Source organism: Phyllobates terribilis, unplaced genomic scaffold (assembly GCF_046119375.1).
Source record: "Phyllobates terribilis strain yellow unplaced genomic scaffold, ASM4611937v1 Scaffold_4__5_contigs__length_816908805, whole genome shotgun sequence".
NCBI classification, from domain to species: Eukaryota; Metazoa; Chordata; class Amphibia; order Anura; family Dendrobatidae; genus Phyllobates; species Phyllobates terribilis.
Genome location: NW_027362764.1, coordinates 101,313,550 through 101,329,859, shown reverse-complemented (window position 1 = coordinate 101,329,859; position 16,310 = coordinate 101,313,550).

Genomic DNA, 16,310 nt, shown 5'->3' with positions numbered 1-16,310 from the left:
AAAGCTTTTGCCTCAAGTCCCCCCAGCCTCTCCTCACACCTACTTAATCCTCCTCCTCCAAAACCAGGTTCTGGACCATTACAGAAGCTCAACTTTCCTCTTTACTCTCCAAATCACACCTCACCACCTGCAATCTTGACCCTATCCCGTCCCACCTCATCCCCAACCTTACCACTATCTTCATCCCAACCCACCTCTTCAACCTGTAACTAACTGGTGTCTTCCCCTCATGCTTCAAACATGCCTCGATCACACCCCTTCCTCAAAAAGCCCTTCTGACCCATCCTCTTTGACAAGCTACCGCCCCATATCACTTCTCCCCTATGCCTCAAAACTACTGAAACATGTCCACCTTGAACTGTCCTCCCATCTCTCCTCCTGCTCCCTCTTTGACCGCTTGCCATCTGGATCCCGACCGCATCACTTGACAGAAACAGCCCTGACCAAAGTCACCAACGACCTACTAACCACCAAATCCAAGCAACACTACTCTGTCCTCCTCCTCCTGGACCAGTCATCTGCCTTTGACACAGTGGACCATTCCCTCTTACTACACTCATCTCTTGGCATCACAAACTTGGCCCTATCTTGGATCTCTTCATACCTAACAGACAGGACATTCAGTGTCTCCCACTCACACACCACCTCCTCATCTCGCCCCCTATCTGTCGGTGTCTCCCAAGGTTCAATTATAGGACCCCTGGCTCTTCTCCATCTACACTTTTGGCCTGGGACAGCTCAGAGTCTCACGGCTTTCAGTATCACCTCTATGCTGACGACACAAAGACCTACCTCTCGAGACCCGATATCACCTCCCTACTAACCAAAATCCCACAATGTCTGTCCGCTATTTCATCCTTCTTCTCTGCTAGATTTCTAAAACTTAACATGGATAAAACTGAATTCATCATCTTTCCACCATCTCATTCATTCCCCCCACCTGACCTATCCATCATAGTCAATGGCTGTTCACTCTCCCCAGTCCTGCAAGCTCGCTGCCTCGGGGTAACCCTAGACTCTGACCTCTCCTTCAAACCACATATCCAAGCCCTTTCCACTTCATGCCGACTCCAACTCAAAAATATCTCCCGGATCCGCACATTCCTCAACCACGAATCTGCAAAAACACCAGTGCATGCCCTCATCATCTCCTGCCTCGACTACTTCAACCTCCTGCTCTGTGGCCTCCCCTCTAACACTCTCGCACCCCTCCAATCTATCCTAAACTCTGCTGCCCGACTAATCCACCTGTCCCCTCGCTATTCCCCGGCCTCTCCTCTCTGTCAATCCCTTCACTGGTTCCCCATTGCTCAGAGACTCGAGATCAAAACCCTAACCTTGGCATACAAAGCCATCCACAACCTGTCTCCTCCATACATCTGTGACCTAGTCTCCCGGTACATACCTGCACGCAACCTCCGATCCTCACAAGATCTCTTTCTCTACTCCCCTCTTATCTCCTCTTCCCACAATCGCATACAAGATTTCTCCCTGTTAGAACCTTGCTGTTAGGTTTTTTTTCCTTTGCTGGTCACATGACCTTGTTGGCCTATTTAGTCCTGCTCCGCCCTTCTGGCTTTGCTGGACTTCATTGTATATCTACTTTCTAGCTAGCCTGTGCTCTGTATCTAACTCTGTTAGTTTGCTTGGTCTACGGACCTCTATGTTCTATCTATTTTGTTTGTTCGTCTGTCTGCTACTATTTCTGTTAGGAGGTGTCCCATATTCCTCCCAGTCCTTAGTACTTGTAGGGATTCCCTCCCCACATCTATAGGTCTTCGTACAGACTAGATTAGGACTTTAGCAGGTCTGATCGCAGGATCAGGTTCCCTGTTACATCGTAGGGATTCAGCTGAGTCTCATAGTAGGGACAGATCTCCTCTCTTTCCTTAGCTTTGGTAGCAGAACATAACACTCCCGTGCATCCCCCCTACTCTAGAACTCTCTACCCCAACATATCAGACTCTTGCCCACTGTGGAAACCTTCAAAAGGAACCTGAAGACCCACCTCTTCCGACAAGCCTACAACCTGCAGTAACCACCGCTCCACCACCAGCTCTACCCTCACCCATCCCTTGTAGACTGTGAGCCCTCACGGGCAGGATCCTCACTCCTCCTGTACCAATCGCCGTCACGTTTTGTTAAAGATCATTGTAATTGTTTTTGTATGTATACCCCTTTTTCACATGTAAAGAACCATGGAATAAATGGCTCTATAATAAATAATAATTATAGGCCAAGCAATGCTCCTCTGGGAAATTAAATTGTCTCTTCAGAGACGAAGAGGTCTTGAACTCTAGCACCACCCATTGGTAATCTCAAAAGTCAATATCCACCCTTTAACGGGCCTTGCCACAAGACTGAGGATAAAAGCAAAACCAAAATGTTAATATACAGACACATGCTTCGGGATGTTGCCCCTCATCTGTGCAAAAGCATGAGATTTGATTTGGCTGGATAAAAGGCCTATGACTGGGGTCTAAGGGGTAACGTTTTTCCTTATGAAGAGTGACAAGCCCGACATGTCAGGGTAAGGAGACCTATAAGCTGTGCAATGCTCCTCTGGGGAATAAAATATGCAAAATTGTCAGGCATGTCACTTTCCATAAAGAGAAACAAAATCTTAGACCCCAAGTTTTTTATCCCAAGTCATGTGACAAGGCTCGTTAAAGGGTGGATATTGACTTTTCAGGTTGCTACTTCTAATAGGTGGCGCTAGATTCAAGTCCTCTGTCTCTCAGAAAACGCAATTTGCCTATGTATGACTGGTACACAGAGCAGCAGTAAGGCATCAAGTGGCCCTGTCTTGGCGATGTCATTGAGGGTAAAGCCGTGAGATACAATCATCACTGGGTTTCTCACATTTCACAACCGGCAAAATCGTTTGGACTTGTTGAATTTCAATATGTCCAATCCTTTATTTTCTAGACACTGCCAGATGTGTTGGGCAGCACCTTGATCCCTTCTCCCCACAGAGTATGTATGTATGGAGATATATGGGGGTGAGCAGGATAGTCATTTAAAAAAAAAAAAAAAAAAAACTATCAGAAGGTGTATAGCCATGTGATGTGTTGTACATTCACATGACTGCTGCAGCCAGTCACTGGCCTTAGCATTGTCATGCTGTATCTACAATCAAGGCTGCGGAGGTCAGTTATTAAGTGCACAGAAGCTGGCAGGGACCTAAGGAAGTGACCCTCCAGCTGGATGGCAGCAAATAGCCCCTTCAACTGATGAGGTTTGCTTGCAATATTGGAAAACAAAAAACACAACTTATTGTCTATTAAAATCCTAGAAAACCCCTTTAAAAAAATCTTGGAGACACCATCCACCTGTGAATCTCATCAGAAGTGTAAGGACAGGGTCCCACGCTTCATATCCAAGTGGAAATCTCTATGATTCTGTGAAGAGTGAGTCAGGAGATCCGCAGCCGCTTCAGGGATCGTAGGGTCAAAAGCGGCCATTGGGATTATTTACATCCAAAACTGCAACATGTGCATGATCCCAACAGCCGTGGTGGGAGAAGACGTCCGGGCACCTCAGTAATTGTACAAGGCTCCCCCCTCAGCTTCTTTGGAGCGCTGCCTGACACCCGGCTGTACCGCTTATTATTATTGAGCCATTTATTCCATGGTTATGTGCCAATTAGATGGCAGCTGCCAAATGTGATCACAAGGTTCAATAGAAAATCTCTAAATCCTCTTATCTTCAGGCTTTGTTCACACTGGTGTCAATTTTTTTCTGAAAACGTGTGCAAGAAAAATAAGGAGTAAAAACATGGAAAACATCACTCAGGACTCTGCTGGACGGCAGAGGATAACACAAAAGCAGACCAGCCCAGAGCCGGCACTACAAGTCCCAGCAACACCAGCCACTGACAGGCAGAAGGACGTGACAGCTCTGATGGTCCCAGTGCTGGACAAACACGTGTCACCTCACCAGACATGACAGCAGTGACAGGCACGCCGAGCTCACTACACACAGCGCCGCGCACACCTCCATAACCCCGCGCGCACACCTCCATAACCCCGCGCGCACACCTCCATAACCCCGCGCGCACACCTCCATAACCCCGCGCACACACCTCCATAACCCCGCGCACACACCTCCATAACCCCGCGCACACACCTCCATAACCCCGCGCACACACCTCCATAACCCCGCGCACACACCTCCATAACCCCGCGCACACACCTCCATAACCCCGCGCACACACCTCCATAACCCCGCGCACACACCTCCATAACCCCGCGCACACACCTCCATAACCCCGCGCACACACCGCCGCGCACACACCTCTATAACCCCGTGCACACAGCGCCGCGCACACCTCTATAACCCCGCGCACACCTCTATAACCCCGCGCACACCTCTATAACCCCGCGCACAGCGCCGCACACACCTCTATAACCCCGTGCACACAGCGCCGCGCACACACCTCTATAACCCCGTGCACACAGCGCCGCACACACCTCTATAACCCCGCACACACCTCTATAACCCCGTGCACACAGTGCCGCACACACCTCTATAATCCCGTGCACACACCTATATAACCCCCGTGCACACCTCTATAATCCCGTGCACACAGTGCCGCACACACCTCTATAACCCCCGTGCACACCTCTATAATCCCGTGCACACAGTGCCACACACACCTCTATAACCCCCGTGCACACCTCTATAATCCCGTGCACACAGTGCCGCACACCTCTATAACCCCCGTGCACACCTCTATAATCCCGTGCACACAGTGCCGCACACACCTCGATAACCCCCGTGCACACCTCTATAATCCCGTGCACACAGTGCCACACACACCTCTATAACCCCCGTGCACACCTCTATAATCCCGTGCACACAGTGCCGCACACACCTCTATAACCCCGTGCACACAGTGCCGCACACACCTCTATAATCCCGTGCACACACCTCTATAATCCCGTGCACACAGCGCCGCACACACCTATATAACCCCCGTGCACACCTCTATAATCCCGTGCACACAGTGCCGTGCACACCTCTATAATCCCGTGCACACAGTGCCGCGCACACCTCTATAATCCCGTGCACACAGTGCCGCACACACCTCTATAATCCCGTGCACACAGTGCCGCACACACCTCTATAACCCCGCACACACCTCTATAATCCCGGGCACACAGTGCCGCACACACCTCTATAATCCCGTGCACACAGCGCCGCACACACCTATATAACCCCCGTGCACACCGTACCGCACACACACCTCTATAACCCCGTGCACACAGCGCCGCGCACACACCTCTATAACCCCGTGCACACAGCGCCGCGCACACACCTCTATAACCCCGTGCACACAGCGCCGCGCACACACCTCTATAACCCCGTGCACACACCTCTATAACCCCGTGCACACACCTCTATAACCTCGTGCACACACCTCTATAACCCCGTGCACACACCTCTATAACCCCGTGCACACACCTCTATAACCCCGTGCACACAGCGCCGCGCACACACCTCTATAACCCCGTGCACACAGCGCCGCGCGCACACCTCTATAACCCCGTGCACACAGCGCCGCGCGCACACCTCTATAACCCCGCGCACACCTCTATAACCCCGCGCACACCTCTATAACCCCGCGCACACAGTGCCGCACACACCTCTATAATCCCGTGCACACAGCGCCGCACACACCTCTATAACCCCGTGCACACAGCGCCGCGCACACACCTCTATAACCCCGTGCACACAGAGCCGCACACACCTCTATAACCCCGCACACACCTCTATAACCCCGTGCACACAGTGCCGCACACACCTCTATAATCACGTGCACACCTCTATAATCCCGTGCACACAGCGCCGCACACACCTCTATAACCCCGTGCACACAGCGCCGTGCACACACCTCTATAACCCCGTGCACACAGTGCCGCACACACCTCTATAACCCCGTGCCGCGCACACACCTCTATAACCCCGTGCCGCGCACACACCTCTATAACCCCGTGCACACAGTGCCGCACACACCTCTATAACCCCGTGCACACAGTGCCGCACACACCTCTATAACCCCGTGCACACAGTGCCGCACACACCTCTATAACCCCGTGCACACAGTGCCGCACACACCTCTATAACCCCGTGCCGCGCACACACCTCTATAACCCCGTGCCGCGCACACACCTCTATAACCCCGTGCACACACCTCTATAACCCCGTGCCGCGCACACACCTCTATAACCCCGTGCCGCGCACACACCGCCGCGCACACACCTCTATAACCCCGTGCACACAGCGCCGCGCGCACACACCTCTATAACCCCGTGCACACAGCGCCGCGCGCACACACCTCTATAACCCCGTGCACACAGCGCCGCGCGCACACACCTCTATAACCCCGTGCACACAGCGCCGCGCGCACACACTTCTATAACCCCGTGCACACAGCGCCGCGCGCACACACCTCTATAACCCCGTGCACACAGCGCCGCGCGCACACACCTCTATAACCCCGTGCACACAGCGCCGCGCGCACACACCTCTATAACCCCGTGCACACAGCGCCGCGCGCACACACCTCTATAACCCCGTGCACACAGCGCCGCGCGCACACACCTCTATAACCCCGTGCACACAGCGCCGCGCGCACACACCTCTATAACCCCGTGCGCACACACCTCTATAACCCCGTGCGCACACACCTCTATAACCCCGTGCGCACACACCTCTATAACCCCGTGCGCACACACCTCTATAACCCCGTGCGCACACACCTCTATAACCCCGTGCGCACACACCTCTATAACCCCGTGCACACAGCGCCGCGCGCACACACCTCTATAACCCCGTGCACACAGCGCCGCGCGCACACACCTCTATAACCCCGTGCACACAGCGCCGCGCGCACACACCTCTATAACCCCGTGCACACAGCGCCGCGCGCACACACCTCTATAACCCCGTGCACACAGCGCCGCGCGCACACACCTCTATAACCCCGTGCACACAGCGCCGCGCGCACACACCTCTATAACCCCGTGCACACAGCGCCGCGCGCACACACCTCTATAACCCCGTGCACACAGCGCCGCGCGCACACACCTCTATAACCCCGTGCACACAGCGCCGCGCGCACACACCTCTATAACCCCGTGCACACAGCGCCGCGCGCACACACCTCTATAACCCCGTGCACACAGCGCCGCGCGCACACACCTCTATAACCCCATGCACACAGCGCCGCGCGCACACACCTCTATAACCCCGTGCACACAGCGCCGCGCGCACACACCTCTATAACCCCGTGCACACAGCGCCGCGCGCACACACCTCTATAAGCCCGCGCACACACCTCTATAAGCCCGTGCACACAGCGCCGCGCGCACACACCTCTATAAGCCCGTGCACACAGCGCCGCGCGCACACACCTCTATAAGCCCGTGCACACAGCGCCGCACGCACACACCTCTATAAGCCCGTGCACACAGCGCCGCACGCACACACCTCTATAAGCCCGTGCACACAGCGCCGCGCACACACCTCTATAAGCCCGTGCACACAGCGCCGCGCACACACCTCTATAAGCCCGTGCACACAGCGCCGCGCACACACCTCTATAAGCCCGTGCACACAGCGCCGCGCACACACCTCTATAAGCCCGTGCACACAGCGCCGCGCACACACCTCTATAAGCCCGTGCACACAGCGCCGCGCACACACCTCTATAACCCCGTGCACACAGCGCCGCGCACACACCTCTATAACCCCGTGCACACAGCGCCGCGCACACACCTCTATAACCCCGTGCACACAGCGCCGCGCACACACCTCTATAACCCCGTGCACACAGCGCCGCGCACACACCTCTATAACCCCGTGCACACAGCGCCGCGCACACACCTCTATAACCCCGTGCACACAGCGCCGCGCACACACCTCTATAACCCCGTGCACACAGCGCCGCGCACACACCTCTATAACCCCGTGCACACAGCGCCGCGCACACACCTCTATAACCCCGTGCACACAGCGCCGCGCACACACCTCTATAACCCCGTGCACACAGCGCCGCGCACACACCTCTATAACCCCGTGCACACAGCGCCGCACACACACCTCTATAACCCCGTGCACACAGCGCCGCACACACCTCTATAACCCCGCGCACACCTCTATAACCCCGTGCACACAGCGCCGCACACACCTCTATAATCCCGTGCACACAGCGCCGCACACACCTCTATAACCCCGTGCACACAGCGCCGCACACACCTCTATAACCCCGTGCACACAGCGCCGCGCGCACACACCTCTATAACCCCGTGCACACAGCGCCGCGCACACACCTCTATAACCCCGTGCACACCTCTATAACCCCGTGCACACCTCTATAACCCCGTGCACACAGCGCCGCACACACCTCTATAACCCCGTGCACACAGCGCCGCGCACACAGCGCCGCACACACCTCTATAACCCCGTGCACACAGCGCCGCGCACACACCTCTATAACCCCGTGCACACAGCGCCACGCACACACCTCTATAACCCCGTGCACACAGCGCCGCGCACACACCTCTATAACCCCGTGCACACAGCGCCGCGCGCACACACCTCTATAACCCCGTGCACACAGCGCCGCGCACACACCTCTATAACCCCGTGCACACAGCGCCGCACACACCTCTATAACCCCGTGCACACAGCGCCGCACACACCTCTATAACCCCGTGCACACAGCGCCGCACACACCTCTATAACCCCGTGCACACAGCGCCGCACACACCTCTATAACCCCCGTGCACACAGCGCCGCACACACCTCTATAACCCCGTGCACACAGCGCCGCACACACCTCTATAACCCCGTGCACACAGCGCCGCACACACCTCTATAACCCCGCGCACACCTCTATAATCCCGTGCACACAGCGCCGCACACACCTCTATAACCCCGTGCACACAGCGCCGCACACACCTCTATAACCCCGTGCACACAGCGCCGCGCACACAGCGCCGCACACACCTCTATAACCCCGTGCACACAGCGCCGCGCGCACACACCTCTATAACCCCGTGCACACAGCGCCGCGCACACACCTCTATAACCCCGTGCACACAGCGCCGCACACACCTCTATAACCCCGCGCACACACCTCTATAACCCCGTGCACACAGCGCCGCACACACCTCTATAACCCCCGTGCACACAGCTCCGCACACACCTCTATAACCCCCGTGCACACAGCGCCGCACACACCTCTATAACCCCCGTGCACACAGCGCCGCACACACCTCTATAACCCCCGTGCACACAGCGCCGCACACACCTCTATAACCCCGTGCACACAGCGCCGCACACACCTCTATAACCCCGTGCACACAGCGCCGCACACACCTCTATAACCCCGTGCACACAGCGCCGCACACACCTCTATAACCCCGTGCACACAGCGCCGCACACACCTCTATAACCCCGTGCACACAGCGCCGCGCGCACACACCTCTATAACCCCGTGCACACAGCGCCGCGCACACACCTCTATAACCCCGTGCACACAGCGCCGCACACACCTCTATAACCCCGCGCACACACCTCTATAACCCCCGTGCACACAGCGCCGCACACACCTCTATAACCCCCGTGCACACAGCGCCGCACACACCTCTATAACCCCCGTGCACACAGCGCCGCACACACCTCTATAACCCCCGTGCACACAGCGCCGCACACACCTCTATAACCCCCGTGCACACAGCGCCGCACACACCTCTATAACCCCCGTGCACACAGCGCCGCACACACCTCTATAACCCCCGTGCACACAGCGCCGCACACACCTCTATAACCCCCGTGCACACAGCGCCGCACACACCTCTATAACCCCCGTGCACACAGCGCCGCACACACCTCTATAACCCCCGTGCACACAGCGCCGCACACACCTCTATAACCCCGTGCACACAGCGCCGCACACACCTCTATAACCCCGTGCACACAGCGCCGCACACACCTCTATAACCCCGTGCACACAGCGCCGCACACACCTCTATAACCCCGTGCACACAGCGCCGCACACACCTCTATAACCCCGTGCACACAGCGCCGCACACACCTCTATAACCCCGTGCACACAGCGCCGCACACACCTCTATAACCCCGTGCACACAGCGCCGCACACACCTCTATAACCCCGTGCACACAGCGCCGCACACACCTCTATAACCCCGTGCACACAGCGCCGCACACACCTCTATAACCCCGTGCACACAGCGCCGCACACACCTCTATAACCCCGTGCACACAGCGCCGCACACACCTCTATAACCCCGTGCACACAGCGCCGCACACACCTCTATAACCCCGTGCACACAGCGCCGCACACACCTCTATAACCCCGTGCACACAGCGCCGCACACACCTCTATAACCCCGTGCACACAGCGCCGCACACACCTCTATAACCCCCGTGCACACAGCGCCGCACACACCTCTATAACCCCGTGCACACAGCGCCGCGCACACCTCTATAACCCCGTGCACACAGTGCCGCACACACCTCTATAACCCCGTGCACACAGCGCCGCACACACCTCTATAACCCCGTGCACACAGCGCCGCACACACCTCTATAATCCCGCGCACACAGTGCCGCACACACCTCTATAACCCCGTGCACACAGCGCCGCACACACCTCTATAACCCCGTGCACACAGCGCCGCACACACCTCTATAACCCCGTGCACACAGCGCCGCACACACCTCTATAACCCCGTGCACACAGCGCCGCACACACCTCTATAACCCCGTGCACACCTCTATAATCCCGTGCACACAGTGCCGCACACACCTCTATAACCCCGTGCACACAGCGCCGCACACACCTCTATAACCCCGTGCACACAGCGCCGCACACACCTCTATAACCCCGTGCACACAGCGCCGCACACACCTCTATAACCCCGTGCACACAGCGCCGCACACACCTCTATAACCCCGTGCACACAGCGCCGCACACACCTCTATAACCCCGTGCACACACCTATATAACCCCGTGCACACAGCGCCGCACACACCTCTATAACCCCGTGCACACAGCGCCGCACACACCTCTATAACCCCGTGCACACAGCGCCGCACACACCTCTATAACCCCGTGCACACAGTGCCGCACACACCTCTATAACCCCGTGCACACAGCGCCGCGCACACATACCGCCTCAGCAGCAGCCCGGCTCTGCACTGCCTCATGTCTTCAATGCACCCGGCCGCCGGCTTCACCCACTAAGGCTGGAGAGGAGCAGTTTACACAGCAGGTCACATGACCGCCGGGCAGGAAGAGGCGGGGCTTATAGCTGATATCAGATACCAGACAGGCAGGGAAAGAAGCCACAGCACGAGGATCCGGCAGGGAACAACAGCAGCGGGGGGGAGGCGGAGGAGAGAACAGCACTGCTATGGTCCCACTCCCACGATATAGTAGCGCATTGGACGCAGCTTATTTTCGCTGTGTCCGACCACGCAGGTAAATCCGCATATGGTCATTGAACAATGTGGATATACGGGACAAAACATGGGGAGGAGCCTGTGAGGTGGGAGACATGGGGAGGAGCCAGTGAGGGGGGGGACATGGGGAGGAGCCTGTGAGGTGGGAGACATGGGGAGGAGCCTGTGAGATGGGGAGGAGCCTGTGAGGGGGGAGACATTGGGAGGAGCCTGTGAGGGGGAAAGACATGGGGAGGAGCCTTTGAGGGGGGAGACATGGGGAGGAGCCTGTCAGGTGGGAGACATGGGGAGGAGCCTGTGAGATGGGGAGGAGCCTGTGAGGGGGGAGACATTGGGAGGAGCCTGTGAGGGGGAAAGACATGGGGAGGAGCCATGGAGGGGGGGAAACATGGGGAGGAGCCAGTGAGGGGGGGCATGGGGAGGAGCATGTGAAGAGAGAACCATGGGGTGGAGCCTGTGAGGAGGGGACCATGGGGAGGAGCCTGTGATGGGGAGGAACCTGCGGGGGGGGGGAGATATGGGGAGGAGTCTGTGAGGAGGAAACGATGGGGAGGAGCCTGTGAGGAGGGAATCATGGAGTGGAGCGTGCTAGATGGGGAGGAGACTGTGAGATTGGGAGGAGCCTGTGAGGAGGGAGACATGGGGAGGAGCCTGTGAGGAGGGAGACATGGGGAGGAGCCTGTGAGGAGGGAGACATGAGGAGGAGTCTGTGAGGAGGGAACCATGGGGAGGAGCCTGTGAGGAGGGAACCATGGGGAGGAGCCTGTGAGATTGGGAGGAGCCTTTGAGGAGGGAGACATGGGGAGGAGCCTTTGAGGAGGGAGACATGGGGAGGAGCCTTTGAGGAGGGAGACATGGGAAGCCTTTGAGGAGGGAGACATGAGGAGGAGCCTTTGAGGAGGAGCCCATGGGGAGGAACCTTTGAGGCGAAACATGGGGAGGAGCCTGTGAGGAGGGAACCATGGGGAGGAGCCTGTGAAGAGGGAACCATGGGGAGGAGCCTGTGAGGAGAGAACCATGGGGAGGAGCCTGTGAGATTGGGAGGAGCCTTTGAGGAGGGAGACATGGGGAGGAGCCTTTGAGGAGGGAGACATGGGGAGGAGGCTTTGAGGAGGAGCCCATGGGGAGGAACCTTTGAGGCGAAACATGGGGAGGAGCCTGTGAGGAGAGAACCATGGGGAGGAGCCTGTGAGATTGGGAGGAGCCTTTGAGGAGGGAGACATGGGGAGGAGCCTTTGAGGAGGGAGACATGGGGAGGAGCCTTTGAGGAGGGAGACATGGGGAGGAGCCTTTGAGGAGGGAGACATGGGGAGGAGCCTTTGAGGAGGGAGACATGAGGAGGAGCCTGTGAGGGGGGAACTGGCTTAAAAGCTTTGAAGAGTTGTGTTTTTTTTGTGGAAAGCAGTTTTGCACAACTTTTGGCCTTTTAATGCACAGAGCTGAGCAGGAGTCGGGGCAGAACGGGGCCTGGTCTTGGCTGCTCCTCACATTCAGTGGAAATACTGGCGTTTCTTACCCCAGAAATGCTTTTCCAGACTCTGATTGGATGAACATTTCTGGCGATGGGCACACCACTAACAAGATGCATCTTTAAATTCGGTGCCTCATACTCCAGCAAGCCTTTGATTAAGACTGCTGTGCTCAATGCCAGTTTTAATGAATCGACCTCCCTTAAGATTTTTGGGGGGGTTACACTCTTGCTTAAACCCCTGGGGGAATTGAACCTCTACAATATTGTCAATATTTTCTCATGCATTTGTCTCTTGCTTTTTCTATTTAAAATCATTAAAAGAGACGTCGCACTAAAAACATTTGTTATTTTTATGTGTGAGTGTTACATAGAGGAGGAAGGAGATGGTGAGTATGTTTGGCCACTCGCCACTGAAGCCTATGGAAAATAAGGAAATGTCTGTGGTCCTATCTCCTATGAACTGCAACAGGGGGCGCTCATAAGTGCTGTTATATCTCCAAACTTCTTTATCGTTTGAGTTTCCCATCTGTGTGCGTCCAGCTGCTGACCCCGCTGAGCAAGAGTATAAGGGGTGGTTTGTGACTAAGCACATATCATAGACTGATGGTGGACATAAATATGAGATGTCTGTAGTCCAATCATTCAGGCAATAGCCATCTCTACCATACACAGGCATTCGGCTAAGCGCTCCTATGTTCTCTTTGAGAGAGCCATCGTCAGACATCTTTGCCAGCATGTTATCTCTGGGCAAGCAAAGCAATCAGCATTCCCCCCAGATCTCCTCCAACATTATAATATTGGCTGACATCAGACTAATGAGTACGGGGGGCTTTAGGCTCTGAGTAATGAAGACTGGTGTCTTGTACGCCCATCCTCATGAAGGGTGTGCTGGATTAAGATGTGGCAAATATTAAGAGGCCCATCATTCAGCTGCTGTAAGACATCTCAAGAAATGTACTCCAGCTACAGATCGGCGTACATGTCTGTCGTAATTTACATGCGACTTTTATGGCTTAAATGATGACTTTTTTTGAAGGGAGTGGGCTACACTCAGCCCCGCCATCTCAAAAAAAAGCCCCAACTTTTCAAAAAGTAGGCGGACGTGGCTGAAACAAACTGCCTAAGAATCATTAAAAATCTCAATACTTTCTGCACCACTATGAGTTGTGCAAACATTTTGAGACATTTTCAGCAGTTTTATGGTAGAAAACTGATGTATGGAGAGTCTATGTCCCATGGTCTGTCAGGTGACGCATATCTGGATTATTTTTCCTTAGATGCATTGCCATTTCTCCGTCCATTATATAGCTTGTGATTGAGCAGGGCATGTTTTGTAATTTGGGGGATTTTTTTCTCTATTCATTCCTTGTTGGCACCCAAACCAGCATCTCTTGTTAAGGAATACTTGTGGAAATGCATGTGGCAGTCAGAACAAGCTTGTATCTTGTGCCAGTCCATGACTGGAGCAAGGAAATGCCCAAGTGCGGCACAAAGAAGGGAAAGAAGGTAAAGGTTGCCCTGACACGCTAGGGAAAGGGGAGAAGGGACACCCCTGAACACTCGCCTAAGACTGCACCCTGTGCTTCCTATTGTTCCTGGATGGGTCCGCCCCCCCCCATGCGCCATCAGGTGCCTAAACCCTGGCTGGCTCTAACTAGTGAGTAAGTCAGCAAGACACAAGTCTCACAACTAAGGTAAGGAAACGGGAGGGAAACAAACAGGGAGCAATCAAACAACAACTGGAACTCCACAACTTCTTAAACTGGAACAACTTCTCCAGGGAGGTCAGCATAGGACACCTATAACCGACACAGGACAGAGCGAGGAGTGAGTTTAAATAATGGAAGGGAGTGACAGTAAGATGCAGCAGCTGAGATTAGAGCCATATGGAATCCCAGGAGGATCAAAAAGGAACTCTTAAGCCCATCTACACCAACCAGAAATCAATCTGCACATTCAAGTTAAACGCCAAGCGGACTCCAAAGAAGACCTGCGATCTGCCAGTCTGATCCCAGATACCACAAAGGTCTAATCAGGATGCAGCACATTCGTGACAGTCCAGTGCCACGTGCTATCACAAGCATGGATGCAAGAAATCCTACACAAACTGCGCAGTCACTTAGAGCTTACCTAGACGGTCATCGGTTGCTGAACTGGTCTGGAGATTGGGATATAGCACCACTATTAGTGTGGGTACCATAACAAAATTTATTGCTTTTGGCTGAAACTGACTCCACTAATGCAGGACTCTTACATACAATTAGGGTATGTGCACAAGGTCGGTATTTGCTGTGCTTTGAACGCAGGATACTTGATGCTTCGTCCAAAGCGCTGCACGCAGGTGAATCCACATGTGTTCAATGAACCATGTGGATTCACCGCATCCTATACATTACAATGAGAATTTCTCTTGCGGAGACTATATCGTCTCTGCAAGAGAAATTGACATGCTGCGGTCCGTGAAGACATGCTGCATGTCCGTGTCCACGGGTGATCCGCAGGAGTACGGAGACGCATAGTGGACTATGCTGTAACATCTGGCCGCTGTGGATTGCACGCAGCGCAAGTGTGCTGCGTAAAATCTGCAGTGTTTCCGGACCGTGTGCACACACCCTTACACTACAGCTTTCAGAGCAATGGTTTGTAACTTGCCGTGCACCTCCGTGTCCATCACATGGCCATTTCTGACTTTCATCAACTGCAAATACAGTGGACAATTCAAAATAGAGATCCAGAAAACCATAAATTATACAGCAAGTTTATTTGCAAGCTTTTTCTAATTATGCAATGAACACCTTTTATTTTCAGATTGTCAGACCCGGCTCCGTTTCCATAGCTATACAAGCAGTCCCTGTGTGCTAATAGTAGTATTGGATCCACTGGAACAAAGCAGAGAATCCTAGTCGACAGGTTACTCAACAGCACAGTGCAGAATACAATACTTCTCCAGCACTACTGTAGGCACTTAAAGGGAAGGAGGTACGTGGCTCTGGGCATCCCAGGACTTAAAAGGTACCTGTCATCAGGATTTTAAACCCCAAACTAATAATATGTACAGTGGGAACGGAAAGTATTCAGACTCCTTTAAATTTTTCACTCCTTGTTTCATTGCAGCCATTTGGTAAATTCTAAAAAGTTATTTTTTTTTTCTTATTAAAATACACTCTGCACCCCATATTGACTGAAAAAAAAAAATGTAGAAATTTTTGCAAATTTATTAAAAAGGAAAAACTGAAATATTACATGGTCACAAGTATTCAGACCCTTTGCTCAGACACTCATATTTAAGTCACTTGCTGTCCATTTCCTTGTGATCCTCCTTGAGATGGTTCTACTCCTTCAT